Raw genomic sequence first — 27,713 nt, 5'->3', positions numbered from 1 at the left:
GCATGTTATGTTACAGCTACATTACCAGCTGGCCCACTAGCCTATCCTTTTAATGTTTCTTTTCTTCAATGGATTTAATTAGGTTAGTGAAAACCTAACGGACTTTTGCATATTCCAAAGCTGCATATCAAAAGGAACTTCCCTTGAGTGTTGACAGTAGAGATCTGATGTCACGAATACAGTGCACATTTTCTTGCAGAGGGGTTCCTAATGTCCATTCATCACATTCAGACTTTATTGGGGAGGGTTCCCAATTCTCTGGTTTTGAAGCATTAAGAATGAATGAAAGGCAGATTGTGCTGCTTAATCAAAGAGGAGAGCTCCATTGCAGTAATGTTTCCTGTCAAATGAGTGATGTATGCCAGTGCTGCTCCATTTAGTTTGTTACTTTGCATAGAGGTTTACAGAGTTTAACCACTGTTAGTGCTGAACTTGATCCTTCCACAGTGCATTGGGTTCCCTTCACAAATGCAACAAATGACATGGTCATGTTTAACTCTGGTCAGGAAGCCAGAGGTGTTTCAGATCAGGCAGAGAGTAATTCAGATGGTTGCTGAACCATGGTGTCTACTGAACAATAGGGTTCAGCAGTTCTCAAACACTGATGGCATTTAAAGGCCATCCCCCACTCCCTGTTAGCTTTGCTTTATGAACAACGACTTTACAATGCTAGCTATTCCTAATGCCTTTTGGCAGATCTTAACAATGTGGTTGTTTTCTTTACACAGATATGAAAGACAAAAGGTGTTTTCTAATGCCAAACAGCTGTGATGTCCAACATATCCATACCCCTTTCATTTGCTTTTTGGAGAACATTCATGTTATTGTATTTTTGGTTGCACAAGTGTTTGGGGATTGGGTGTTCATTGTATCAGCCCCTGTATTTGCATACAAACATGGGTAGCTGGCACCAACAAGGGCATTTGTTGTTTTCTGCTGTTTGTTATTTGCCATTTGTGATGCATTATTTTCCTCTTTAAAATGTTTCACTCATCTGGTCAAGGAGTAGAAACAGTACTATGTGACTTAGGTGATTGGTTGCACACCAAGAATAAAAAATAGTCTAAGTGAACAGTTTGCAAACAATCCATTAAGCTCAAATTTGCTTGCTTAAACTGTTCATCGAACAATTATAAATAGTAAATAAATTAGTCAAAGTCAAAGCCCATTTGTGAAGGATTTACCAATAGAAAACGGGCTACATTTGTCAGATCATTGATTCTCAACCAATGCTTTGATGAGCTGTATTAGACACATGACAATAAAGTACAAACTACTGTTCAACTGTAATCCAAATTCCTGTCCTTTCTAAATACAGGCCCATGCAGACCCTGTTATGCGTTATGAACAATCTGCTATCATTGATTTTTAAGTGGGGCTGGAGAAACTCAGCACCTTGCTGGATAGTCCTTGTATTTGGTTTATCCAGCCATTGTGTATGCTCTTTGGAAGTTCTTCAGGTCCTTCTTGTAGAGATGTGTTAATACCTATCTGCACAGCAAAAACCAGACTACCAGTAGGGCTGGTTGAAATATTGTCATTTACATTTTTTTCGATGAAAAACTATTTTTCACTCTAAAATTTTTTTTGCTGAATGAAAAACAAAATCATCTTTGGTTTTGATTTTTTGTCTGCCCCCAACCCTTATCTTTGTGAAAAAAATTGCAACAAATATCAAATAAATGGAAAATGTTTTATTTTGTTCAATTTTTTTAATCAAAAAACATATAGGATTTTTTGACCAACTCTAAAAGCCAGCAAATAGGGGGATTGTGCTTGAATTGCTTTCACTATGCAAAATACAACTACTGGAATTATTAGGAATTTGCTTCCCAACATGTCAGCACCTGCTCAAAGCAATAAAACCTTCCCCTTTAGCTTTCAACCTTGCATAATACATCAGCACATCAAGGTAGCCCACATTACAGTGTTTCAGTCATAGAATCATAGAATATCAGGGTTGAAAGGGACCTCAGGAGGTCATCTAGTCCAATCTCCTGCTCAAAGCAGGACCAATCCCCAACTAAATCATCCCAGCCAGGGCTTTGTCAAGCCCGAACTTGAAAACCTCTAAGGAAGGAGATTCTACCACCTCCCTAGGTAACCCATTCCAGTGCTTCACCACCCTCCCAGTGAAAACGTTTTTCCTAATATCCAACCTAAACCTCCCCCACTGCAACTTGAGACCGTTACTCCTTGTTCTGTCATCTGGTACCACTGAGAACAGTCTAGATCCATCCTCTTTGGAACCCCCTTTCAGGTAGTTAAAAGCAGCTATCAAATCCCCCCTCATTCTTCTCTTCCGCAGACTAAATAACCCCAGTTCCCTCAGCCTCTCCTCATAAATCATGTGTTCCAGCCCCCTAATCATTTTTGTTGCCCTCCACTGGACTCTTTCCAATTTTTCAGCATCCTTCTTGTAGTGTGGGGCCCAAAACTGGACACAGTACTCCAGATGTATTGTAAAAATTTAAATGTATATCGTAAAATGTATAAAATGTAAACTGGACAAAATATAATCCAATAGATGCTCATGATTAATAAAGAAAATATTTTAGGCCAGGTTGTGGCCACTTTGGTCTTTAAAATAATCAATTTAGCCTACATTTTCAGTTAATCCACTGGTGGATCCATGAATAGCTAGAACCAGAATATGATGTGGGAATTCAGAAAATTCCTACTTTTGAGGTTTAAACAGATAGGGCCACATTTTGTGAGACAAACCAGCACTCAGACCAGGGCTGCTCACTCAGCTGCCATGATTCACCCTGGTGGCTCCTTCATGGAGCTGTGAGCAGAGGCATGTGAGGTTCTCCACCTCCCCGAACACCTGCCCCTTTTGAGGAGAAACAGAGGCCCTGGTGCACATTTACATTGAGTCCGCCAGGTTGCAACCCCTTTTCTGGCTCCTCCAGAATCTTTTCCTAAGGCTCTGGTTCCACTTTCCTCACACCTTCTGATCCATGCACACCCTATCCATTGTCTCACAAAATTGCAAGACCTCCTTGTCAACCTCCTCTTGGAGCTGGCCAAGATGACTGTCCACCATATCAGGAGGAGGAAGTTGGATGGGAAGGTGCTCTGCAACTGTGGGGCCTATTTCCAATCCTCCCTCAAGTTATGTCTCTGGGCTGAGTTCCTCTGGACTGTGTCCACTGGCTCCCTGGACACCTTTGAGGCGCTGTCCAGGGTTCTCTCCTTGGTGTCTCCCTCTGGGTCCCTGATTTTGAATCTGTGACCTCCACTCCCATCCCTGTTTTTTCATTAGTTGTCCCCAGTAATCATTTGATGCCTGGGTCCGATGGCTAGGAAAGAGGGGTCTTTAGATGTGGGCAGGCTTCTGCCTTCCAATCCCCAGTGCTTCAATAGGTGTTATGAGTCATCCCTTCAAAGCCTGCAGTGACTCAGCCCTCAGGCATGCTGCAGCAACTAAGCTGCACTGACTCATCCCATAAGCAGAACCTCAGTCCTCAGCTATTCCTGAGTAGGGCTGGGGCCAGATGTCCCCCAGGCACATGTATTTCACTAACCCTGCCAGAACTGCAAGTTGGTGTGAGCAACCGCACTACTCACCCAAGAACCCTCCTGTTGCCGCACAGCATTACAGGTTCCTTAGGCTTCCAGACTGCTCTTGATCCTGCCCCCAGCCTTACCTTGTTTCAGGCCTCTTCAGCATTGTCCATGCCCAACCCTGACCCTGCTCCAGCCCTGTTCCTGACCTGCTTCAGCTCTGGACCGCCTCCTGACCCCCAGACCTTTGACTGGCTCCAGCAGCCTTTGGCCTGCTTCCTGTGACTGTCATGCTGATTTGCCTTGTCCATAGACTCTGACCCTGGTTCTGATCCAGGGCCTGTCCCCGGACCACAGATTCAGGGCTGCCTTTGGCCTGGTCCCAACACCACCGCTCCACCCACCATGTCTGTCCACCTAGAATCCAGAGCCTGGTACATTTAGCCATGGAGTAACTCCAGTGAAATCGGTTGTTCAGGCAGAATTGGTTTATGCTTAACTTCTGAGAGGGTAAAATTTAAGGCTAACTGATTAAAAAAAAATACTGCGGTGACTGCAAACTAGTTTCTGTTTGGTTTAGGAAGACCTTTATTTAACAGCAAACTTTTAACCAGCTGATGTTGCCTACTTGCTCAACACCACCAGCAAGCTTTGAAAGCTGAGTCCAGTCAGAGTTCAAGAGTAATCAGAGATCCCAAATCGGAAGTATAGTGCTCATTCAGGAAAGTGGGTAGGGAGAGATGTAGTGCCAAATCATGTTTGCCTTACTCATGCAGATATTCCCATTGATGTCAATTTTATCCCACGTCATCTAGAATTACGGGTAAGTTATGTCTTCAGTTTTACTACAAATGGAAATTACAGCATGTTTTGGACAGAAAAAACTGAAACGTAGTCTTTTTTTTTTCATTTGAGCTTTAATGTCCTTTCCTTTTAGCCAAAAGCGTCAGCCAGATCTCTCTGTGTTTTGCCCCAACCATTTATCCCACTTTCTTGTGACAGAAGAATAGAAAACAACATTGGCAGTATCCCAAAGTTAATTATACTTTTTCAGGCTTAAAGTATTGTGGCAGATCCAAAAAAAGGCAACAGAAAATTAATTCCTTTAAAAATATGAAAAAAGGAAGTTGTGTAAGATGGGGTAATTAATCTTGCAATAAAAATAATTGTTTACAGTTAAAATTAATGTAACATGTATTCCTCAGCAGATAATAAATTATGGGTTTTCTCATTAGCATTTGAATTGATTTCCTCTAATTTCTGAGGAGCACATGAGCATGTGACTAGATTAAGTTTAATTGGACTACAGCTGGTGCTGATTGTGTGGGGAGTGGGGGTTTTCTGACTGACTGGCCGTCTTTGCATTATGTTTCATTGTCTTCTTCATCCCTTTCAGCTTTTCTTGTACATATTATAAGGAACTGTGAGTCTGAAAGATTAGGGAATTAAAATGGAAGGGAATCCTGTGAATTGTGAGCAGTGCAAGAGATAACTAAAGACATTCAGGGGAATTATATGGTGTCAAGTGGGCGAGCACCTTGAGGAAAAGAATGTCATTCTTGAGACCCCAATTACAACAGTATATGATGCAGAGGAGAAATACAGTTTTATATCTGAGACATTTGGAGAGGTGATCACATTGGGCCAAATTCTGCCCCCTTTGCAGTGAATAGTACTCTGCTCCATGAGTAGCTCCATCAATTTCAATGGGATCATTTGTGAAATAATATATTACTCAGTGTGAGTAAGTTTGGCAGAATCAGGCCTTATTAAAAATAGACTGGTATGGAGTATGAAGTGTTGAAAAGAGAATGGCTGCTAAGGACTGGGTAACTTACAGTCAGGAGAAGAGAAAAAATAAAGCATGGCTACTAAGGGCATGTGCAAACTAAGGAGGGAAATGGTTGAATATATTATTAACTTTGCAAGAGCCTAAAGGTGACAAAGTAAATTCAGAGGAGGAGCATGGAGCATATGTTAAGGCTATTAATGAGAAAGGAAGGGGTATAATGTATAAGAAAAGGCAGGTGCTAATGGTGAGCAACTTAATAAGAGATGTGACTAGAGAGTCAAATTCATACCTGATGTAATTCCATTAAAGTCAGTGGAAATATACCAGGAATGAATTTGGCCCACCTTGTATAATCATAATTTTGAACCTGAGGACCATCTTCTGTCTCCTGGGTGTCTTACATCAAGATGGAGTGCAGTGTTTATTGCAGGTCTGAGTTGAACCTGAGACAAGTAACAAGCGTGTACGGAAGCAGAAAGAACATCTTACAAACCAAGATTAAGTGATTAAAATTTACTTTAACAAATAGGCTTTCCAAGGTAGCTTTCTGAGAAATAATACTGGATCTACATTCATGGCTAGGTATGTGGAGAAATTCTAGGCTTCTTTTAAAGCAATTGAGTTTATAGAGGGTAGGTCAGATTACATAGGATGAGATTTGGGACAGGCAAGTATATGAGCATAACTTTTCAAAAGATAGCACTGGAATGGAGGAAAGGAAATAAAAACAAAAACCAACCAACCTAGGTAACAGTACTGTGCTGGATTCCTCACTCTTACTCTGATTCAGTAGTGGCCTATTCCGGAAGTTGGACCAGTTTCTTCAATGAGATTTGTCACAGAGCAGGGCACTACTTGCTGTGAGTAAAGGTGGCAGCATCCTGTCCCTATGGTTGTTAGATTGGAAGAACAAGCAAAATGTAGTGCAGAGAACAAATTAACTTGATAGGGCAGAATTGGAAATGTTAGGTTTGGAACTGGCTGAATAGTTTGTTCTGTATGATATATTTGGACAAAATAAACACATTTGCAAAATTACCAGTTGTCACTTTTTCAGATTTGCCATTAGCTTTTGAAGCTTGACTTTTAAAAATATTTCTATGACATTTCATAAAATGTTTTTCAGAAGACTTGTGAAAATTCACATAGGAATGATTTTTCCTGCTTGGGGCAGACCCACTCCCCGGAATGTAATTATCCATGTTAGAGTTTGGCCAGGAGTAACACACCTTCCCGTAAGCAAAGGGCCATGGTGTCTTGAACTGCTACAAATGGCCAGGACTATGTTCTTTATATTTTATCTGAAAAATAACAACCCCATCAGTATATTGTATTCTAGCACCATGCTGAGGTGTTGGCTTAGTACTGATTCAGTGGTAAGACTGCCCCCTTCACAGGGAATAGCACCAATTCCTGCAGCTGGGTTTTTCTTGGGGCTTTCCTTGCTAAATATTGCCCAGACCAAGTCTTGTGAGGCTTGCAGGATCTAACAAGGTTATATGCATGGATGACTTGACAATAGCAATCTTCAGGTATCTGCACACCTAAATTTTGGGGTCAGATATGTTGAAGGAACAGTTCATAATCTTTTACATCAAAATTAAAAAAATCTTAAATTTTCTTTGTAAAAATAATAATTTTTTTTTTACAAATTTTGAAAGTTATTTATTAGATGGGATAGATTTTGGCAATTAATTGATCTTTAACTATTCATGGTAAATAGGCCCAATGGCCTGTGATGGGATGTTAGATGGGGTGGGATCTGAGTTACTACAGAGAATTCTTTCCTGGGTATCTGGCTGGTGAATCTTGCCCACATGCTCAGGGTTCAGCTGGTCGCCATATTTGGGGTTGGGAAGGAATTTTCCTCCAGGGCAGATTGGAAGAGGCCCTGGGGAGTTTTCGCCTTCCTCTGTAGCATGGGGCACGGGTCACTTGCTGGAGGATTCTCTGCACCTTGAAGTCTTTAAACCATGATTTGAGGACTTCACTAGGTGAGACATAGGTGAGAGGTTTATTGCAGGAGTGGACGGGTGAGATTCTGTGGCCTGCATTGTGCAGGAGGTCAGACTAGATGATCATAATGGTCCCTTCTGACCTTAATATCTATGAGTCTAAGTATATTGCAGTAATGCCTATGAGCCCCAGTCATGGACCAGGATCCTATTGTGTTTGGTGCTGTATAAACACTGAACACATAGGCAGTCCCTGCCCCACCAAGCTTACTCTCTAAGTGAAGGGATTTTAAAGAGTTTCCTTGGTTACTGTGGCTGAAGTGTGCTCTATGTGTCCCAGCAAGTGCACACTGAAATGGTAACTAGCAGAAATGGTAAGTTAAAGAGCTTGCCCTGGGATGGATGTGTGAGGCAGGGTTCTAAGTAACCAGGAGCTGAGTTCTGGCTGTGTTTTCCAGCAGAAGCTGAGCACTGGCACTCCTCCCACCATAAAAATAAAATGCTTCTGACTGTTTCACTTAAGCAAGAAAAATAATGATGCTAAGCTTGAGAGTGAAATAGAGCGTTAAAGGAAGTAATTGGAAGAAGGAATGAGAACAGTTAACTGCAGGGTCTGATTGGACCTGTTCTGCATTGTTCACTGCTATATGCCTCCCTTGATTTATTCCGAGCTTGAACGTGCCGCAGTGTTACAGGTTTTCCCTGCACCTTTGTCTTTCCATTTTCAGCACTGTACAAAAGGAGTCTGTAAAGTATCAATGTCCCTCATGTGCATAAGGATTCTTCTTAGCATATTCACAATGTGTCTCAGGTGACACATGACCAGGACTCATCACTGAATTTGGTCCACTGGTTGGATCATTAGCTTCCCTGGCCCAGGCTGGGTACCAATGGGGAACACAACATGAATGCTGATTCATGCCCTCCTTTTAAGGATTAATTCAAAGAGATGCTCACCAATGCCAAAAAAGCAATGCAGGGTACTAAAAACTTCCTTCCATAATCAAGGATTTTCTGAGAGCCTCTAGCATCCTGCATACCCAGAATCCATCAAAATGGTTCAGCTCTACTCTGCTCATATGCTAATTTTCATGCAAGTTTCAAGACATTAACACAGAGACTGAACTATCGTTTTGCTTCAGCTACGTCCTCCCAATCAAAGCATACAGTATAATCTGACTGCCGCAGAATGTGCTGCGTACCATCTCTAATTGGTAGGGCTGTCAGTACAGGATTTTAGCTTGCCCAGGCCTTTCAATCTTCCATGTTTTATGTGCATTAAATCTTTCACCAACTACAAAATACCTCCCCCACCTTTGACTTTGTGTTTTAGGAGAGCAATAATCCACAGCTTTTGTTTTCCGTTTTATCATAAATTGAAATACACACACACTTAAATTTTCCTAATAAATAAAGTGCTATGTTGTTCTATAGCTACCTTTTCACCTCATTACAGCTCAGTGGAGTAGAGAATGATGTCATGGTTGACCCAGCACCAGCATGCCCATAAATGATACAGTATGTTCCCCCCTTTATTTCCTGGCTAAAGCACTGGGAAGGAGCTTACTATGAAATTCATGCCGTGATGACAGATTTAAAAGTTGCTATGGACTGTAACAGACAGCAACTGCATTTTGCAGACACACATGACACATACCACTCTCTTGTATTCTAATGTGGTGACATTCTTAGTTTAAAGAGTTATGTTTCTATCACATATTACTGTTGTCTGTCCACAAAATTAGGCAGGAGGAAAGAAGAGAAGGGGAGGAGAGAGAAAACATTGAATTTGATATACTAGTTTACGAGGAGACTATCCCAACTATTAATGAGGGGTGGCACACACTGGTTTCTAAACAGAGTGCCCTTCAGTTCTGTGCCTTTCAGGGGATCTTGGCTATGTGAAAGCATACAAGGCAGTTGTATTTCATGTAGTGAAATGCGCCCCTTACACTTTTAACATTGAGACTCTGCAAACCAAAATCGTGCTGAACTGTAAATCTGCAAGCAGGAAACTAACATGTCACGCTTGAGACACCCCATTTTGGCTGGGTTTTCAAAGCCAGATTAAGTAATTAGCCAGCACGTGATGTCTCCTGAGCAATAAAACATACCACTGAGGAGAATTTAAAGGAATGGGCCAAGGAGGGTTTTCCCTGATAGTGAGTTCTGATGTACTTCACTTGCTATCTGTGCTGAAGAAACTTCTCATGAAAATAACGCTTGATTGTAAATATGAGTATCTGTCTGTAACCTTGGCATGTTCCTTCACCTTGCATTGGCTGTCCTCTTTTGCATTTATTTACTATTGCTCCATACATGACAGAAAAAAAGCCACTCAGATTTATTGATATAGAGCAAAGTTATGCAAATAAATAAGCATTATAAACTAGTATTGCACTAGATCAAAAAGCAGAATGACATTGGCCTCCTACCAGAAGTCATTTCACATCATCCTGGAACCCTACCAAACAGCTGATTTCATCCACTGAAAAGAACATCCAGTAATTTCACTCAGATATCCCCTTCCATGTCCTGACCAGGAATTTGATGTGGCCAAGGAAGAGATTACCCCAGAGATTCCTTCCAGATTTTACACTGAGCCCAGTGCATGCTGGAACAGGACTTTGGGAGGTCAGGGTGCTTAGCAACTTGCAGGATGAAGTCCTTAGCTATGTGAGAATACCTGTTCACTGCAGACATGATCAATAAAACTCATAGTTTATGTACTTCAATATTGAGTTTCTGTGCCTTGATTTAAGGACCTCCCTGTGACACAACCCACATCAAACCCAAGGGAGCTAAATTTTCCTGCTCTGCATGAATGAAATGTTGCCACTCTGTTCAATTTAGAGGATCTTTATCGTGTGGAGACCTTTCCGTATAGGTAGAGCTAAATTCCACTTTTACAGCCTACGCTAAATCTCTTCATGCAGTGAGGCAATCCTTAGAGAAGAGGCTAGTAATGTTATACCCCATCCAACTCTGCTCCAGAAAGATACTAACTAGCATTGATCAAACCCATTTGGATCAAATGAAAATTGAACCCAGTTGAACCGGGGCAAATTTTTTGAAGTTCAAACAAGTTTTGCTAATTTTTTGAAAATTTTTCATCCATATCTTTACATTTTTGCAGTTGAAAGGTGACTGGAAGTCAAAATAATACAATATCTTGAGGAAACTTATCCTCATGAAATCTGTGACCTGACTAAAAAATAGGAGGTACTAGAAATCTCATGAAAAGACTGCCTTTGTGAGTGGTTCCAGCCGAATTCCACAGCCATGGAGGTTTGTATAAATGTGGGTGCATAGCCAATCACACTTAATTCCAGACACTTTTCAGATTCACTCATCAATAGTCCCAGCCCTGACCCACAATAGATCTGTATCCCTGGACCAGTAAAATATGGACAAAGGAGTCTGATAGAGTACTGAATACAGATAGTGGAAAACTACAGATATGGGACCTGAATCTTCACCCTGATACACCAGGATCACCTCATTGCAATCAGTGGTTATGGCAGTGTAAAAGTCGTGTAGCTGTGGAGATGCAGATCCATGAACTCCATGTTTAACATGGGCCCCAAAGTGGGGTTGGTATTTTGATGCATGACCTCACTGTTCTCAAACCTGCAAGTACTTGCTCATCACTTCCTAAGAATACTGCCTTTTACAGGCTATGGCCCAAATCCTGAGAGCTTCACACAGGATTACTCAGTCCTTATTAATTAGCTACAATTGGGAGTTTGCCTGAATGAGGACTCAGTAAAAATGCATTTGTCTCTACAGTTTGTGAAGTAATGTCACATAACATTTCCCCACTGCTTTGAAGCTAATGTGTAAAAGTAAACTTGACGTGTGGAATGGGGGTATGCCATTGCCTCTGTTTCAGTGGTTCTCAACCTCTTTACCATTGTGGGCCAAATGTGTTATTCGGGCTGTATCCAGTACTACCTGTATAGCCTTGAGGATGTCACATGGGCTGCAGCTTTGTGCTGATTGGGCCACAAGTGGCATGCGGGCCACAGGTTGAGAACCACTGCTCTATTCTCAAAAAGAAAAGGAGTACTCGTGGCACCTTAGAGACTAACCAATTTATTTGAGCATAAGCTTTCGTGAGCTACAGCTCACTTCATCGGATGCATTCAGTGGAAAATACAGTGAGGAGATTTATATACACACAGAACATGAAAAAAAATGGGTGTTATCATACACACTGTAAGGAGAGTGATCACTTAAGATGAGCTATTACCAGCAGGAGAGTGGAGGAGGGAGGGGGGAGGAAAGAAAACCTTTTGTAGTGATAATCAAGGTGGGCCATTTCCAGCAGTTACCAGGAACATCTGAGGAACAGTGGCGGGTGGGGCGGGGTGGGGAAATAGTTTTACTTTGTGTAATGACCCATCCACTCCCAGTCTCTATTCAAGCCTAAGTTAATTGTATCCAGTTTGCAAATTAATTCCAATTCAGCAGTCTCTTGTTGGAGTCTGTTTTTGAAGTCTTTTTGTTGTAATATTGCGTCTGTAATCGAGTGACCAGAGAGACTGAAGTGTTCTCCGACTGGTTTATGAATGTTATAATTCTTGACATCTGATTTGTGTCCATTTATTCTTTTAAGCAGAGACTGTCCAGTTTGACCAATGTACATGGCAGAGGGGCATTGCTGCCACATGATGGCATATATCACATTGGTAAATGTGCAGGTGAATGAGCCTCTGATAGTGTGGCTGATGTGATTAGGCCCTATAATGGTGTCCCCTGAATAGATATGTGGGCACAGTTGGCAACGGGCTTTGTTGCAAGGATAGGTTCCTGAGTTAGTAGTTCTGTTGTGTGGTGTGTGGTTGCTGGTGAGTATTTGCTTCAGGTTGGGGGGCTGTCTGTAGGCAAGGACTGGCCTGTCTCCCAAGATTTGTGAGAGCGATGGGTCATCCTTCAGGATAGGTTGTAGATCCTTAATAATGCGTTGGAGGGGTTTTAGTTGGGGGCTGAAGGTGACAGCTAGTGGCGTTCTGTTATTTTCTTTGTTGGGCCTGTCCTGTAGTAGGTGACTTCTGGGTACTCTTCTGGCTCTGTCAATTTGTTTCTTCACTTCAGCAGGTGGGTATTGTAGTTGTAAGAATGCTTGATAGAGATCTTGTAGGTGTTTGTCTCTGTCTGAGGGGTTGGAGCAAATGCGGTTGTATGGTAGAGCTTGGCTGTAGACACTGGATCGTGTGGTGTGGTCTGGGTGAAAGCTGGAGGCATGTAGGTAGGAATAGGGGTCAGTAGGTTTCCGGTATAGGGTGGTGTTTATGTGACCATCGCTTATTAGCACCGTAGTGTCCAGGAAGTGGATCTCTTGTGTGGACTGGTCCAGGCTGAGGTTGATAGTGGGATGGAAATTGTTGAAATCATGGTGGAATTCCTCAAGGGCTTCTTTTCCATGGGTCCAGATGATGAAGATGTCATCAATGTAGCGCAAGTAGAGTAGGGGCATTAGGGGACGAGAGCTGAGGAAGCGTTGTTCTAAGTCAGCCATAAAAATGTTGGCATACTGTGGGGCCATGCGGGTATCAGTGCCGCTGATTTGAAGGTATGCATTGTCCCCAGATAGTGATGGGTGAGGACAAAGTCACAAAGTTCAGCCACCAGGTTTGCCGTGACATTATTGGGGATACTGTTCCTGACGGCTTGTAGTCCATCTTTGTGTGGAATGTTGGTGTAGAGGGCTTCTACATCTATAGTGGCCAGGATGGTGTTTTCAGGAAGATCACCGATGGATTGTAGTTTCTTCAGGAAGTCAGTGGTGTCTCAAAGATAGCTGCGAGTGTTGGTAGCATAGGGCCTGAGGAGGGAGTCTACATAGCCAGACAGTCCTGCTGTCAGGGTTCCAATGCCTGAGATGATGGGGCGTCCAGGATTTCCAGGTTTATGGATCTTGGGTAGTAGATAGAATATCCCAGGTCAGGGTTCCAGGGGTGTGTCTGTGCGGATTTGTTCTTGTGATTTTTCAGAGAGTTTCTTGAGCAAATGCTGTAGTTTCTTTTGGTAATTCTCAGTGGGATCAGAGGGTAATGGCTTGTAGAAAGTGGTGTTGGAGAGCTGCCTAGCAGCCTCTTGTTCATATTCCGATCTATTCATGATGACAACAGCACCTCCTTTGTCAGCCTTTTTGATTATGATGTCAGAGTTGTTTCTGAGGCTGTGGATGGCATTGTGTTCTGCATGGCTCAGGTTATGGGGCAAGTGATGCTGCTTTTCCACAATTTCAGTCCGTGCACGTCGGCGGAAGCACTCTATGTAGAAGTCCAGTCTGCTATCTCGACCTTCAGGAGGAGTCCACCTAGAATCCTTCTTTTGTCACTAATGCCACCACATTGGGGATATCTTTTTAATTCTTCCTTCAGTTCAGCATCCCACATCAATGTCGATTTATCTTTGTCTCTGGTAATGCCTTATTCAGCTGATCATCTCTCATGTGTCCCCTGACCTTTTCTGGCCACTGGTTATCCTGCATACAGAATGATGAGGGGAAACTGCCACAAGGAAAGTCTCTCTTTTCTCCACCAATCCCTTGAGGAACAGACTGGTAACTGTAGAATGTATGATGATCATCTGTACTGCTTTGTAAGATTCTAGCTTGATTCTGAGCAGGAACAGTGTTTTCAGCAATTGCTGTAATTGCAGAGTATATGAAAAAAGAACCAAAAAAGTTAAAGAATTCCCCATGAAGATCAGATGAGGACATTTCCTGCATGGCTGTGTTATGGTTTTCTTTACAGTGGAACACATCTCTTCTGACACTGGCTGCCTGAATTTTTTAAAGTTATTGATTTAAAAGGAGCAAATATTAAATTGCCAGCAGTTTGCTTGGTTCCATTATTTTATGGCCCATGGAAGACACCATTATTGTTTCAGAATTAAGATTTTTTAAGTGAAGCATGGCTGACATTGTAAAATGGAAGGAATTAGAGACTGTTTAAAGCTAGTGGTCTGTTCTCCAGACCCGGAGCGTGGATTAGCAGCATGTAAAAAGGGAAATCACCAGGGATGAAATATTGACCCAACTAGCAGATCCTCATCAACTGAGAGTGCAACAGACTGGAACATTATTAATCACTACATCCCATGTGTGCTTTGATTTTTTTCTAAGCAATATTGTTAATAGGAAAAAGTACTATTCTAAGTATTGTTCCTGTAAAAATGGCTGTGGGTTCTTTACCATTTTAGTTATCCTCCGTGTGACTATTGCTAAAACAAGAGCTAAATCAGTTGCGTAGATCTATGTTCTCAGCCAAGTCTTCCTTGGAGTTCTGAAACTGTAATATATGAATCATCCCACTGGGATTACTTGATGGGATTACTTGTGTAAATAAGGTTTTGCAAAATCAGTCCCCATGTTTATGGTCACAGTAATCAGTGAATGAGTAAAATTTATTTCTAGAACAAATCCACATTATTACATTCAATTTTTATAGCTAAACTTACTTTGGCAGAGACCAGCCTCAGCTAGAGAGGATGTGGACAGAGGTCAGCAGGCACACGTGAATGCACATATTTTCTGAGATGGCCCACAATTCAAATCTTTTGGTAAAGCATATGTAAAATCTTACAGAAAACTTTTGACATGTACTTTGATAAAGAACCCAGCCTTTTGTGTTCTGAGACATATCCTGAAAAATTAAATAAAAATTCAGAATATTAATAACAGCAAGGAAATACATCACTGTACTGTGACTCACAAGAGAGATCCCTTCAATTGGACCAACTCCCCCAATACTTACTGAGTTTTCAGGCCAGCTCCACTGAATTAATGAGTAACACAGCCATACTAATCACATGCCAATAAAACCTTTATACTATGCCACACCATTGTGCCATCCTGCTATGTGTATATGTAGACTGTACCCTCTTGGTTTTACAATATATACATATACTATTGTGTATTATATTGCATATATACAGTGCAATTCAAGTTGTGATGACAGAGTGAGATACTGATCTCTTAACATAGGTCTGGTGTTGTATTCATGGGTCATTATAGATTTCTGTAACTAGGCAATACGTTCTTTGGACCAAATTCTGAAACTATATACACCCATGCACCCCATTTGAAATCAAAGAGGGTTTACAGTGTAATTAGGTGTAGACTTTGCGTATATGCAATATTTAGCTATTCTTTTCAATTTTCTAATAATAATGATAGAATCATAGAAATGGAAAGCTGGAAGGGACTTTGAGAAGTTATTAAATCCAGCCCCCTGTGCCAAGGCAGGTCCAGGTAAATCTAGACCATCCCTGACAGGTGTTTGTCCAACCTGTTCTTAAAAATTTCCCTTGATGGGGATTCCGTAACCTTCCTTGGAAGCTTATTCAAGAGTTTAACTACCCTTATACTTAGAAACTTTTCCCTCATATCTAACCTAAATGTCCTTTGCTGCAGATTAAGCCCATTACTTCTTGTTCTAATTTAGTGAACATGAAGAACAGTTGATACCAGTTCTCTTTATAACAGCCTGAACATATCAGTTCCTCCCTCAGTCTTCTTTCCTCAGGACTAAACATGCCCACTTTTTTTAACCTTTCGTTATAGGTCAGGAGTTATAAATTTTTATCATTTTTGTTACTTATCTCTGGACTCTCTCCAGTTTGTCTACATCTTTGCTAAAGTGTGGCACCCAAAATTGGACACAAAATTCCAAAATCCTCACCAGTGCCAAATAGAGCAATTACCTCCCATGGCTTACATACAACAGTCCTGTTAATACACCCCAGAATTATAGTCGCCTTTTTCTGAACTGCATCACATTGTTGACTCATATTCAATTTGTGATTAAATTATCATCCCCAAATCCTTTTCAGCAGTATTACTACCTAGCCAGTTATTCCACATTTTGTAGTAGTACATTTGATTTTTCCATCCTAAATAAAATTCTTTGTACTTATCTTTAAAGAATTTCATCTTGTTGAATTCAGACCAATTGTCCAGTTTGTCAAGGTCCTTTTGAATTCTAATCCTGTCCTTCAATGTTCTTGCAACCCCTTTTAGTTTGGTATTATCCACAAATTTTATAAGCACACTCACCATTCTATTCTCCAAATCATTAATGAAAATACTGAATAGTATAGGACCCAGGATTGACCCCTGCAGGACCCGACTAGATATAGCAAACCTTGATAACTACTCTTTGAAAATGGTCTTTCAACTAATTGTGCACTCACTTTGCAGTAATTTCATCTGGAATATATTTCCCTAGTTTGCTTATGAGAATATTATGTGGGACTATGTCAAAAGCCTTACTAAAATCAAGATACATTACATTTACTGCTTTCCCCTGTATACTAGGCCAGTAATTTTGTCAAAGATGGAAATTAGGTTGGCTTGGTATGATTTGTTCTTGACAAATCCATGTTGTCTATTAGTTATAATCCTATTATCCTCTCACTACTTAAAAATTGATTGTTTAATAATTTGTTCCATTATCTTTCCAGATATCAAACTTAGGCTGACTGGTCTATAATTCTCTTGGTCCTCTTTGTTCTCCTTTTCAAAGTAGGTATTATGTTTGTCCCTTTCCACTGTCCTTCATGAGTTCTTAAAGATAATTGCTAATGGTTCTGAGATTGCTTCAGCGAGTTTCTTAAGTAACTATGATGAATTTCATCAGTCCCTGCCCACCTGAATATATCTATCTTCTCTAAATATTGTTTGACCTGTTTTTTCCCTACTTTGGCTTGTGTTACTTCCCCCTTGTCATTAATATTAGTTGTGTTGAGTATCTGGTTACCATTTACCTTTTTAGTAAAGACTGAAGCAAAATAGGCATTAAATACCTCAGACTTCTTGATGTCATCATTATTAGCTCTCCTTCCCAGCTAAGTAGAATAGTTATGCTTCCTTTGTCTTTTTCTTGCCCCTAATGTATTTAAAGAACCTCTTCTTATTCCCTTTTATGTCCCTATTGTGACTTAGCCTTTCTGATTTTGTCTGTACATATTTATGCTACAGTTTTGTACCCCTTCTTAGCAATTTGTCCATGTTTCCACTTTTTGTAGGATTCCTTTTTGATTTTCAGGTCTTTAAATAGCTCCTAATGTAGCCATATTGGCCTTTACTATTCTCCCTATTTTTCCTCTGCATTGGAATAGTTTGCAGTTATGCCTTCAATATTGTCTTCTTGAGAAACTGCCAGCTTTCCTGAACTTCTTTATTCCTGAGATTTTCTTCCCATGGGACCTTATCTTCCAGTTCTCTGAATTTATTAAAGTCTGCTGTTTTGAAGATCATTGCCCTCATTCTGCTGCTCTCACTCCTTCCTTTCCTTAGAATCATGAAATCTATTATTTCATGATCACTTTCACCCAAATTGCATCCCACCTTCAGATTCCCTGCTGGTCAGAATCAAGTCTCAAAAGGGCTGTCCCCCAGGTTACTTCCTCCAATTTGTGAAACAAAAGCTGTCCCCAATATATTTCAAGAACTTATTGGAAATGTAGTGTTTTGCTGTATTACTTTTCCAACAGATGTCTGGGTAGTTAGAGTCTCCCATTACTAGCAGGTCTTGTGTTAGATATTTTTGTTGTTTGTCCTAGAAATGCTTTGTCGAGCTCCTCTTTCTGATTTGATTGTCCAGAGTGGACCCCTGTGACACTCTGTTGGGGGCACCCAGAACCGTAAGCCAGTGTGTTTCCCTTTTGCCTAAGCAAGGAGAGCTTTGCTGGGCCTTTAACTGCATGTCAGCTCCCTGCTACTCCAGTTCTGTCAGCCTGACCAACAAACTCCCTGAGACTCTGCCAGTCTTAACCTTGCCTTGCAGGTAATGTTCAGTGAATCCTGGTTCCTTAGTTCCCCAGAGATATCTCTCTGTTGGGTCTAGTCCCTCTCACTGAACACTCACAGAAATGATTAAATCTTGTCTCCAAAGAGACAGTACACTCATCAGCCAGTTTGCTTACAGAGGACACACTAACTTATTACACCGCACTAAGATAGTTTTATAATAAAACGAGCTTTCTAGTCTCTAAAATTTAACTGATTATAATCCTGGTCTCAGGCAGTTTCTCACCTGCAGTAAGTTCTCAGTGTCCTCAATCTGGATAGCTGAGAGATCCACCTTTCAGAGATTCCAAGATTGCTAGCCCGTTTTGTCCCTTAAGTGATGGATAACTGACTAACCCCTTCCTATAGATCAGAAAACATTTGAAATGTATTCTTTTGAAGTGTATCCCCAGATAAAGTTCTTCTCCCATACTATTTGTCTCTTCCTGTTGACTTCTCATCTCTGTGTTGATTCATCTGTGAATGTAACTTTATTGTCTCTGGCATCACCTTGCTCAATTTACATTGGAGAAACAGGCAAAACAATATTCCTTTGTCTAGACAAATTTGTACAGCACCTAGCACAATGGGGTACTGGCCCACAACTGGGGCTTTTAGGCACCACAGTAAAACAAACAATAGCAATAATAATGACTAACAATGAAAATCAATAGATCTTTATAGATGATATATCACATCACCACAGAATTCTAGAATATATGAGTTTCACTGTACATTCAACCAATTCCCTAGTACACACATATACCGAGACTCACTCACAACCAGATGGAGCTGAAACAAAGTTTTTATTAGCTACTGGGCCTTATATTAAGGAATTACATATAGTGAACTTCTCTGGTCTGTGTTATGCATGAGGTCATCATAATGGTCCCTCTGGCAATTAAACTCTGTAAAATATATAATCTGTGGAGCAGCTCCTAGTGAGGAAGGCATGATGATGCACACCTGAGGGGACACACCCAATAATACTGTTTAGTGATTGGATGGAGAAAACTTGGGCTTAATCATTCCAGAAAAGGTGCAAATGCAACTCCCATTGTCTTCAATAGGAGTTGTGCATGTGTATTTCTCTGGATGGTCAGGCCCATGAAAAGCAGTGATGCCACAAAAGATCATGATGAGAAAGTGGGAAACACATTACGAGTTAAAACTTATATGCCTTACTGATGCAAGCTGTCTCATTGCAGCCAATGGGACTAGTGCTATGTGAAAGGTGAACAGAATTTGTGCTTATATTTAAGTTTGTAATGTGATATGCCCAGAAGGAATGTCAGTGTAATTATGCACTGCATATGTAGAGGCTTCTAGTCATGGAGCTGGTGGGCAATAGTTTCCTCTGCTAAGGCTCTGATGACATCTCATCTGGAGTGTTGTATTCAGGTCTGGGCTCTTCAGGCCTGTAACAGGGTCCACAATCCACCCCACTTCCTGGGGCCCGCTTGCTGCCCCCAATAAGGCTCAGAGAGGCTATTTAGAAGCTTTACAGGATTATTCAACCTCTTTTACAGGCAGAGTGAGCCTTCAGCTAGGAGACCTCCAGTACCCTCCCTGACTGACTGCTCCCTCCCAGCTTTTATAACCCTGGGCTTGTCAGGCCAGCAGATGTTACCAATCCTCAGACCAGAATCAGGCCTTTTCCATCATCCCCAATCTGTTTCCCCTGATTGGAGCTGACTGGACAGGGGCTAATTAGGTGATTTTGCACCAGCATCCTGCTACAAGGCCTAAAAGATGTTAACAAATTGAAGAGGACAGAGAAGAGCCACTACAATGACTAGGGTGTTGCAGGAACTGTTTACTGAAGAAAGGTTAAGGGCCAGATCTTCATATCCTTACTAATGCCAAATAGTAATTTATTCCACCAATCATCCCACTGCAATAAATGGGGAAGTGTAAACCACTACTTAGCAAGAGTCCAGGAGGACCATAACATAACACCAACAATGGAAAGTGATCACATAGGATGGTAAAAGGAAATAATGGAATTAGACTTTAAAAAAAAATAGGCTGAACTGATGGAAAATCTTCCAAAATGAGATCTAATAGCTATTGAGATTATCTCCAGAGAAAGTGGAGGAAACCCCTTTATTTAAGACATTTAAAAATAAACAAACTCGCTCCTAAGCGAGTTATGTCTGCCTAAATCTATCTGCAGACTGGGGATAATAGCCAGTCTATCTGTAGCTTGGGGATAATCATATTTACCATCCTGTCCAACAAAATGTTTAGAGGGTTATTTAGTGGCAGCTTGTGAACCTCTCCCTCCCACTGAGAAACAGTTACACTCAGAGATAGTCCTATTGAAGCCAAGGCTACTCATGTGTAACTGTGCTCCACTGGGAGCAAATTCACACTCTGTCTTTTAGGTAATTCTTAGCAGTGGTCTGATATAGTTCTCTACATCTTCAAAGGACTATATAAGCATTATTGTACTCATCTAAAATTTCCCCTACACTCCCCCATCCACACCCTCGTTATATGGTACTTTGTGTTCCTGTCCTTAATTGTTACGTTTAGAGTAGGCAAAGGTCTGAGCCAAAATTCTGGTTTCAGGACTGAAACCCCTTAATTTTGAAATAGTTTATCTGGGTTTCCTGATTTCAACTTCATGTAGTCTCCTACATCTGTGGTCAAAACCTAATCCTAGATTCAAACAGATCTATATTTGTGGAAGTTTGGATTTGAACTCTATGGTTTAGGACTATCCCTAATGTTGCTGTGTACTCTTAAACAGATGTATTTCACCCAAGTAGTGGGTAAAATGATACATACAGTAATTATCTATGAGTTAGCAGGAATAACTTGCACAATGAGTTGTGTGTAGGGATCCAGGGTTGTTTTAGGGGGTGTCAAGGTTCCTTCCCCACTCTGAACTCAGTCCTAGAGTATTCTTCTAAGCTCCTTTCATGATAGCTTGCTGAATGGCATCTCTACAATTTTTGGAGAGAGTATGTACAGATAACTTTCTTCCAAGGCTTGTGCTAATGTGCATAGTTTTTCTGTGGATTGTAGGTATGTAGTACTTATGATGATTTGACCCATTGGGCCTAATTTTGCCCTTGATTCATTGGTGCAACTCCTTGGGAAGGCAAAGGGAATTGCACCCAGGTATTTAGGTTATTTTAGCTTGTTATATTTGTAAAGTGCTTTGGGATTTTTCTAGATAGAAAGTACTATGCAAACTGTACAATATTATTATTATTAAGTTTGAATCTTTTCTATATATTGGTAATCTAAAAAGAACAAAATCTATTTGTAGTTTGTTTTAAGTACACGTCAGAGGTCATGGCAGTTCATTTTCATACTGTTATTGTTAGTATCCTCATAGAAATCCTATTATTTGTTCTCTATGGCAATGTTGAAAACTAATCTGTGAATGATGTGTGAGAAGCCTGTTAATACTGTAGTGTGTTGACCCATTGTCTTTGGTCATCATAAACTGATAATTTTAAAATCAGTCTTTCAATACATATTTAACATATAATTTTGCAGTATACAAGACCAGTGTCTTGATCTATTTTTCCTCATGTTGCTTGGCACTTATTTCTCCTTTAATTTACTCTCTCCTCATCGAAGATAGAGGTGGAAAATCTGTTAATCTGTTCAAATTTTTCTCATCTTGTTGCATAAAATTTTTGACAGTCTTCTCTGGTGTTCTTTTAACTCTGGGGAGACTTCTGAGGTTTCCTGGAAACTCGGACACTTCAGAATTCACCACTTGTGGTCATGGAGAATAAGGGTTTGGATGAATACGAATAGCTGAAAATCTTGTAGGCAGCACCTTTCAACAGTTTCACTTAAGAAATGTTTTTAAAATGTTTAAATATATGACCTCATCACTCATTTTATGGCGTTCCTGGAATATTGCTACAAATACAATAAATGTTCATTTAATCATGAATACTATGCAAGTTGTCATTTGTGGGACAGTGCTATAAAATTATCACAAGTACTAAATGGCCTATTTTATATAGAATACAATATCCTTGAGTTGTAGAAGTGACGTTCATCTTAAGCTTTAGGATTTAAGTGTAAGGGTCTTTCTCTTATTTCACAGTGCACATGACTTCCAGTAGAAGTTAATCAATCTCTCAGTGCACTGAGACCTCCTGTTTTATAACATCCTTTATAGATGAAGATAATTGTTCTTGTGAAGTGCTTTGCTCTTTTGTTAAGCTTATTCTAGAAGTCTGTTACCTATAAAAAACCAACAAGACTATCTGCATCTAAATAGTCTTCCTGTGGTAGCACTGCCTAAATATAACAAATGAAGCAGATATGATGCATAGTTTATGCATACTCTTTGTATAGTTGTGACTGACACTTACCATTAGGCATAAGATAGTTACATCTGTTCATCAAAATATGACACTCCATTGCAGTCTTCTAAAGCTATCCCCGTGGTATACATGAGTATGGTAATTTAAAAAGAAAATAGTGTAGAAAAAGAACATGATAAATGCATATCATCTTATTTTTTATGGCTCTAGTAAATTTCATACCTTAGGCTAGACTGAATATACTTTGAGTTTCTCTTGTAACAATCATTTTGGAAATGAGTCAATCAACAGGCTTTTCCTTACTCATTATTATTTAGCCTAAAGATCTTAGGAATCTGTGTTTATTACATTATCAATTTATTTTTGAGAAGTATCATTGCCTTTACCTAGCACTAAAATTATTATTTCTTTTCATTTTATAACTGTTGGAAAAGTAAATGATCTACCTCTATACACTCTTCTGTGCAACTACTTCTGTGGCTGGATATTTCATTCTTCATTTGATGCTTTAATCTATAAATTAATATAACAGATGCTTCTTGAAAAGCCTCAGAAAATAGAAGAAAAAATGGTTTGTGTTTTTGAGTAGAATCCACTGCTCAGCTAGATATTTTAATTCTGTTTTTTTGATGAATACCAAATCTTTTTAGTAAATAGAATAAACCAGTCACAATAACTAGGAAGGTATGTAGTGAATTGCACAAAGGTTGCATGGTTTAGACCTTTGCAGGAACACAGGCTACAGTTTAGCTGTCGAGGCACTATCATTCTCCTCAAAGGTGAAATGATTTAGAGGTCTAGAGAAACTTAATTTTTCTTGATCACCATGTGCAACCTGGAATTTTAATGGCAGGCATAATTAATTCTTCTGATGTTAATCATCAGGGCTGGGCTCCACAATTATCAGCCTGGTGCAGCTGGGCCATGGAGCAGACATGAAAAATTAGGAAAATGAATCAGTAATAGGGTGGCAGATTTAATCTGCATCATGAAAACAAAGTTAAAAAGAGGGAGATTGAGAGAATTTCAGCTGAAGCTTTTGTGCCAATGAGCACTGACAGAACTGAAAAATGTTGCTGATGTCCAAAGTGATTGGTAATTACCAAGCCATTGAATTTTTTATTGTCAATTTATCATTGCGCCAGAGGTTAAATTTAACATCTTCTTCTAAAGCCATCACTCTAGGAGGAAGGCAAGCTTTACATCACGTGGCCCAGGAGTCAGTGAAAGGTTAATCAGGTATTCTTTTAGTTTGTGTGTGCGCTTCCAAGTCATTTTTTTATTGTATCCTTTTATGTTGCATACATGCCATGGGGTATTTTCTAATTTATATTACCTGTGCATTTCAGATAAATATTAGATTGCATTCCTCAGCACAGCACTGTCTCCCTTGCTGTGTATTTATACTGCTATATTTTCCATACACAGAGGCATACATTACACACACACACACACACTATATATATATATATATATATATATATATATATAAAAACAAGAGAAATTTTATAAATACAAAGAAATTTGGTGTGAAATAAAGAAAGCATTTCACAAATAAGGAAAATTACAATCTTAGTGCCTAAAGGTATCAGACATCTTTAAATATCTGTATTACTTGTTTCTTTCATTTTCTAAGTAATATTGTTTGTAGAGTATTTGATTTTACTGTGGTCTGATGGTATCTTATTTTCAGAGGTGGGCGCCTGGTTTGTGAATGGACTAGTTTAAGGCCAGGGTAGTATTTTTATAGCTTGTAAACTTGTTTGGATTGCAAGATCTTCAGCTCTTCAGAGTAGGGTCTGTCTGTGTATTTTGCACTTTGTACAGCGCTACACACATTGTTGGTACTTATTTAATAAATGATAACCATAATTGACAACTGAAGTGCAGATTAGTTCTTTGAATCCTTCCGCTTATGAATGTTTAGTAAATGGTATAGTTTTTGTAATGCAAAAGACTGAAAGAAAGCAATCCCATATCTAAGATATCCTTGTCACGTATGATGGAAATAAACATTCATGTATTATAGACCAAACCTGGCTCTGGTGTAAGTTGAAGTATTTTCATTAACATCAATGGGATTTGTGCCTGCTTATTCTAGGGCTGAGTTTTGCCCCAAAACTACACAGTGTAATCCTTGCTATTTAACTGTCTTTTAGCACAATATTAAATCCATTTTTGTCCACCTTAATTCAGCCCTGTAATCTCTCTCTCATATTTATTTTCAAATCCAGGCTGTGCTCTGATTAAGGGAATTGTATGCATTTTCTATAAATTAAAAATGGAAATGGCCTTTAGGGGCGAGTCAGTAGAAGAATCAATGCATGCATTAATTACTGCAATTCATTACCCAAATAAACACAAGACTCAGCCTTTTGCTAGATAGAAATTTAGAGACATAAGATGTTTACAAGAGACAAAGGCTTCTGATCCTGCTCATGTTAATCTGCAGATCAAAGAATATGTGAGTCCATTCCTGGAGGAGGCTCCTCTGGGGATACCATGGCTGGGATCAATCCCCACATGCAGGCAGTGAATTATTGCTGCTGAATACAAAAGCTGTTCACGTGACATCACTGTCACCTAGCTGCAGTGACACCCTCTCCAGATAGGGCTTCAGAAGACCTTGCTTTTCTAATACCCACTTTTCTATAATTAAACTCAAACCATAAAACAGTACCTGTCCAATGACCTTTGATTGCCCTCAAACAAAAATATGTTTCAGCTCATAGCAGCTATTCAGTCATTTGGAAGAAAAACGTGAAAATGTAATTTTTAGCTTCCCATAGGCTTTTTGGAATATAAACAGAAGGTTAGAAAATATACAACAAATAAAATTGTACAGAAAAGATTCAGTGATTTATTGAAAAGATTTCATACTCCTCTCCTGAATTAGTATCCTGTCTTTTCCTTGAGAGACTAGCAGAGTACTGGAAGAATGTAATTTTTCTAACAGCATTTGGATGCCTTTCTTGATCATATTTTATAGCTTGAAGATAAATTACCATATGAAGGTTTTTGTTCAAAACCTGAACAGAGTATAATTTAAATTCTGTTATATTTTGCATAGATGTCATTGCTGGTGCTAGCTCAATGTAAGTCTCAGGAGCTGAAAGCAGAACACATATTAGCCAAATCCTTTTCTCCTATTGGAGATCTCAGCTATTTTAATTGGATTCTGTCCAAAACTGCAACTAATTAAGAATCAATTCAGGACCATTAGCAAGTGGGACTAGCTAGCCAGTGTTGCATATTTCAAAAGAATTAGTTTTAATGAGAGGAGTTCCTGGACAGAAACCCCCCCCCCCGTCCCCCCTTACAAACAAACAGATTAAAGATAGTGTAGGGACCTTCTCCAGCTAAACTAGACAACTAATGGTACATGGAAAGATGCTGAACTTGTAGTCCTCTCTAATTGATCTACTTACTGTTCTTAAGGAAATTAAAAAAAAAAGTATGCAGGTATTTACTGTGCATTAGCAGTTCAATAGCTATTTATAAACATTAGCAATTGTTGCATTTTGCAGTCTCTTTGTCAGAGAAACATATGTTATCTCTTTTCAGACATATTAACCTTAGAACTGTCAAGCCATTTTACCTTCTTTAGTCTTTGTACTTCTGCAACATCTGTTAATCTGCACCACATTGTCTGCAGATGGTATTTTTTAATTTAAGAGGTTAGACTCCCATATTTCTGACATCTGTAGTTTTGTTTTACCACAGAGTAAACTTTGCTAAAAAGTCAGTGCTTTGGGGATATAGTTTGATTCACTTTTCAACAGTAGCCATGTCTAGAGGAGTTTTTTTTTCTTAAACTATTACATTTTCTGAACTCTTAATGAGTTTAGTGCATATGGTTATTTTAAAGGGAAAAGACTAAAGTACCTAGCTGACTGACTTTGAATATTTACTGTATGAATGTGTGTAGGCATATCAGTAGAATGAAATATTTAACCATTAAAATGGGTATGCATTAAATCAGATTTCCAAATTTGAACACATTATCTGATAGTCCTGACTTCAGACCTACCCTTCCCTATGGATGTACGTCAGGAGAAGTTACTTGGACTGGGTTTGTTAGTACGAGGCAAACCAAACATAACTACAAGCTACTGTGACTTTAAAAAAATATAAAAATGCAGAGCTGTTTACATGTCCAGCTTGTAAATATAAAAGTACTTAGTTCAATGAAGAGCTCAGTTTAGTAACTAAGTTTGATATACATTCTGGATAGATGGTAAATGATATAAGGATTCTTCCTTATATCAACACCCTGATTCATTTGACTGCAATGGCAAGAATGTGCTAGAACATCTTTTCAGTAAGCTAGTTTGATAGCTGAGTGCCTTTGCTTTTTAATTGTTCATTCCGCATTTAACAGAATAAAGCGTATTTCCAAACAAACACCTTCTGCTAAGGCACAAGCAGTGTTCTATTGCAATAAAACATCCATTATCGATGACCAAGCTGAACAATAATGAATAGGCAAACACCTACAAGATCTCTATCAAGCATTCTTACAACTACAATACCCACCTGCGGAAGTGAAGAAACAGATTGATAGAGCCAGAAGAGTTCCCAGAAGTCACCTACTACAGGACAGGCCTAACAAAGAAAATAACAGAACGCCACTAGCCGTCACCTTCAGCCCCCAACTAAAACCCCTCCAATGCATTATTAAGGATCTACAACCTATCCTGAAGGATGACCCATCGCTCTCTCAAATCTTGGGAGACAAGCCAGTCCTTGTCTACAGACAGCCCCCCAACCTGAAGCAAATACTCACCAGCAACCACATACCACACAACAGAACCACTAACCCAGGAACCTATCCTTGCAACAAAGCCCGTTGCCAACTGTGCCCACATATCTATTCAGGGGACACCATCACAGGGCCTAATAACATCAGCCACACTACCAGAGGCTTGTTCACTTGCACATCCACCAATGTGATATATGCCATCATGTGCCAGCAATGCCCCTCTGCCATGTACATTGGTCATACTGGACAGTCTCTACGTAAAAGAATAAATGGACACAAATCAGATGTCAAGAATTATAACATTCAAAAACCAGTTGTAGAACACTTCAATCTCTTTGGTCACTCGATTACAGACCTAAAAGTTGCAATATTACAACAAAAAATCTTCAAATCCAGACTCCAGCGAGAGACTGTTGAATTGGAATTCATTTGCAAATTGGATACAATTAACTTAGGCTTGAATAGAGACTGGGAGTGGATAAGTCATTATGCAAGGTAACCTATATCCCCTTGTTTTTTCCTACCACCTCCCCCGCCGCCCCCCGAGATGTTCTTGTTAAACCCTGGATTTGTGCTGGAAATGGCCCACCTT

Source organism: Lepidochelys kempii, chromosome 11, assembly GCF_965140265.1.
Source record: "Lepidochelys kempii isolate rLepKem1 chromosome 11, rLepKem1.hap2, whole genome shotgun sequence".
Taxonomy (NCBI): domain Eukaryota; kingdom Metazoa; phylum Chordata; order Testudines; family Cheloniidae; genus Lepidochelys; species Lepidochelys kempii.
The sequence above is the reverse complement of the archived record's forward strand: the minus strand, read 5'-3'. Positions refer to the sequence as shown.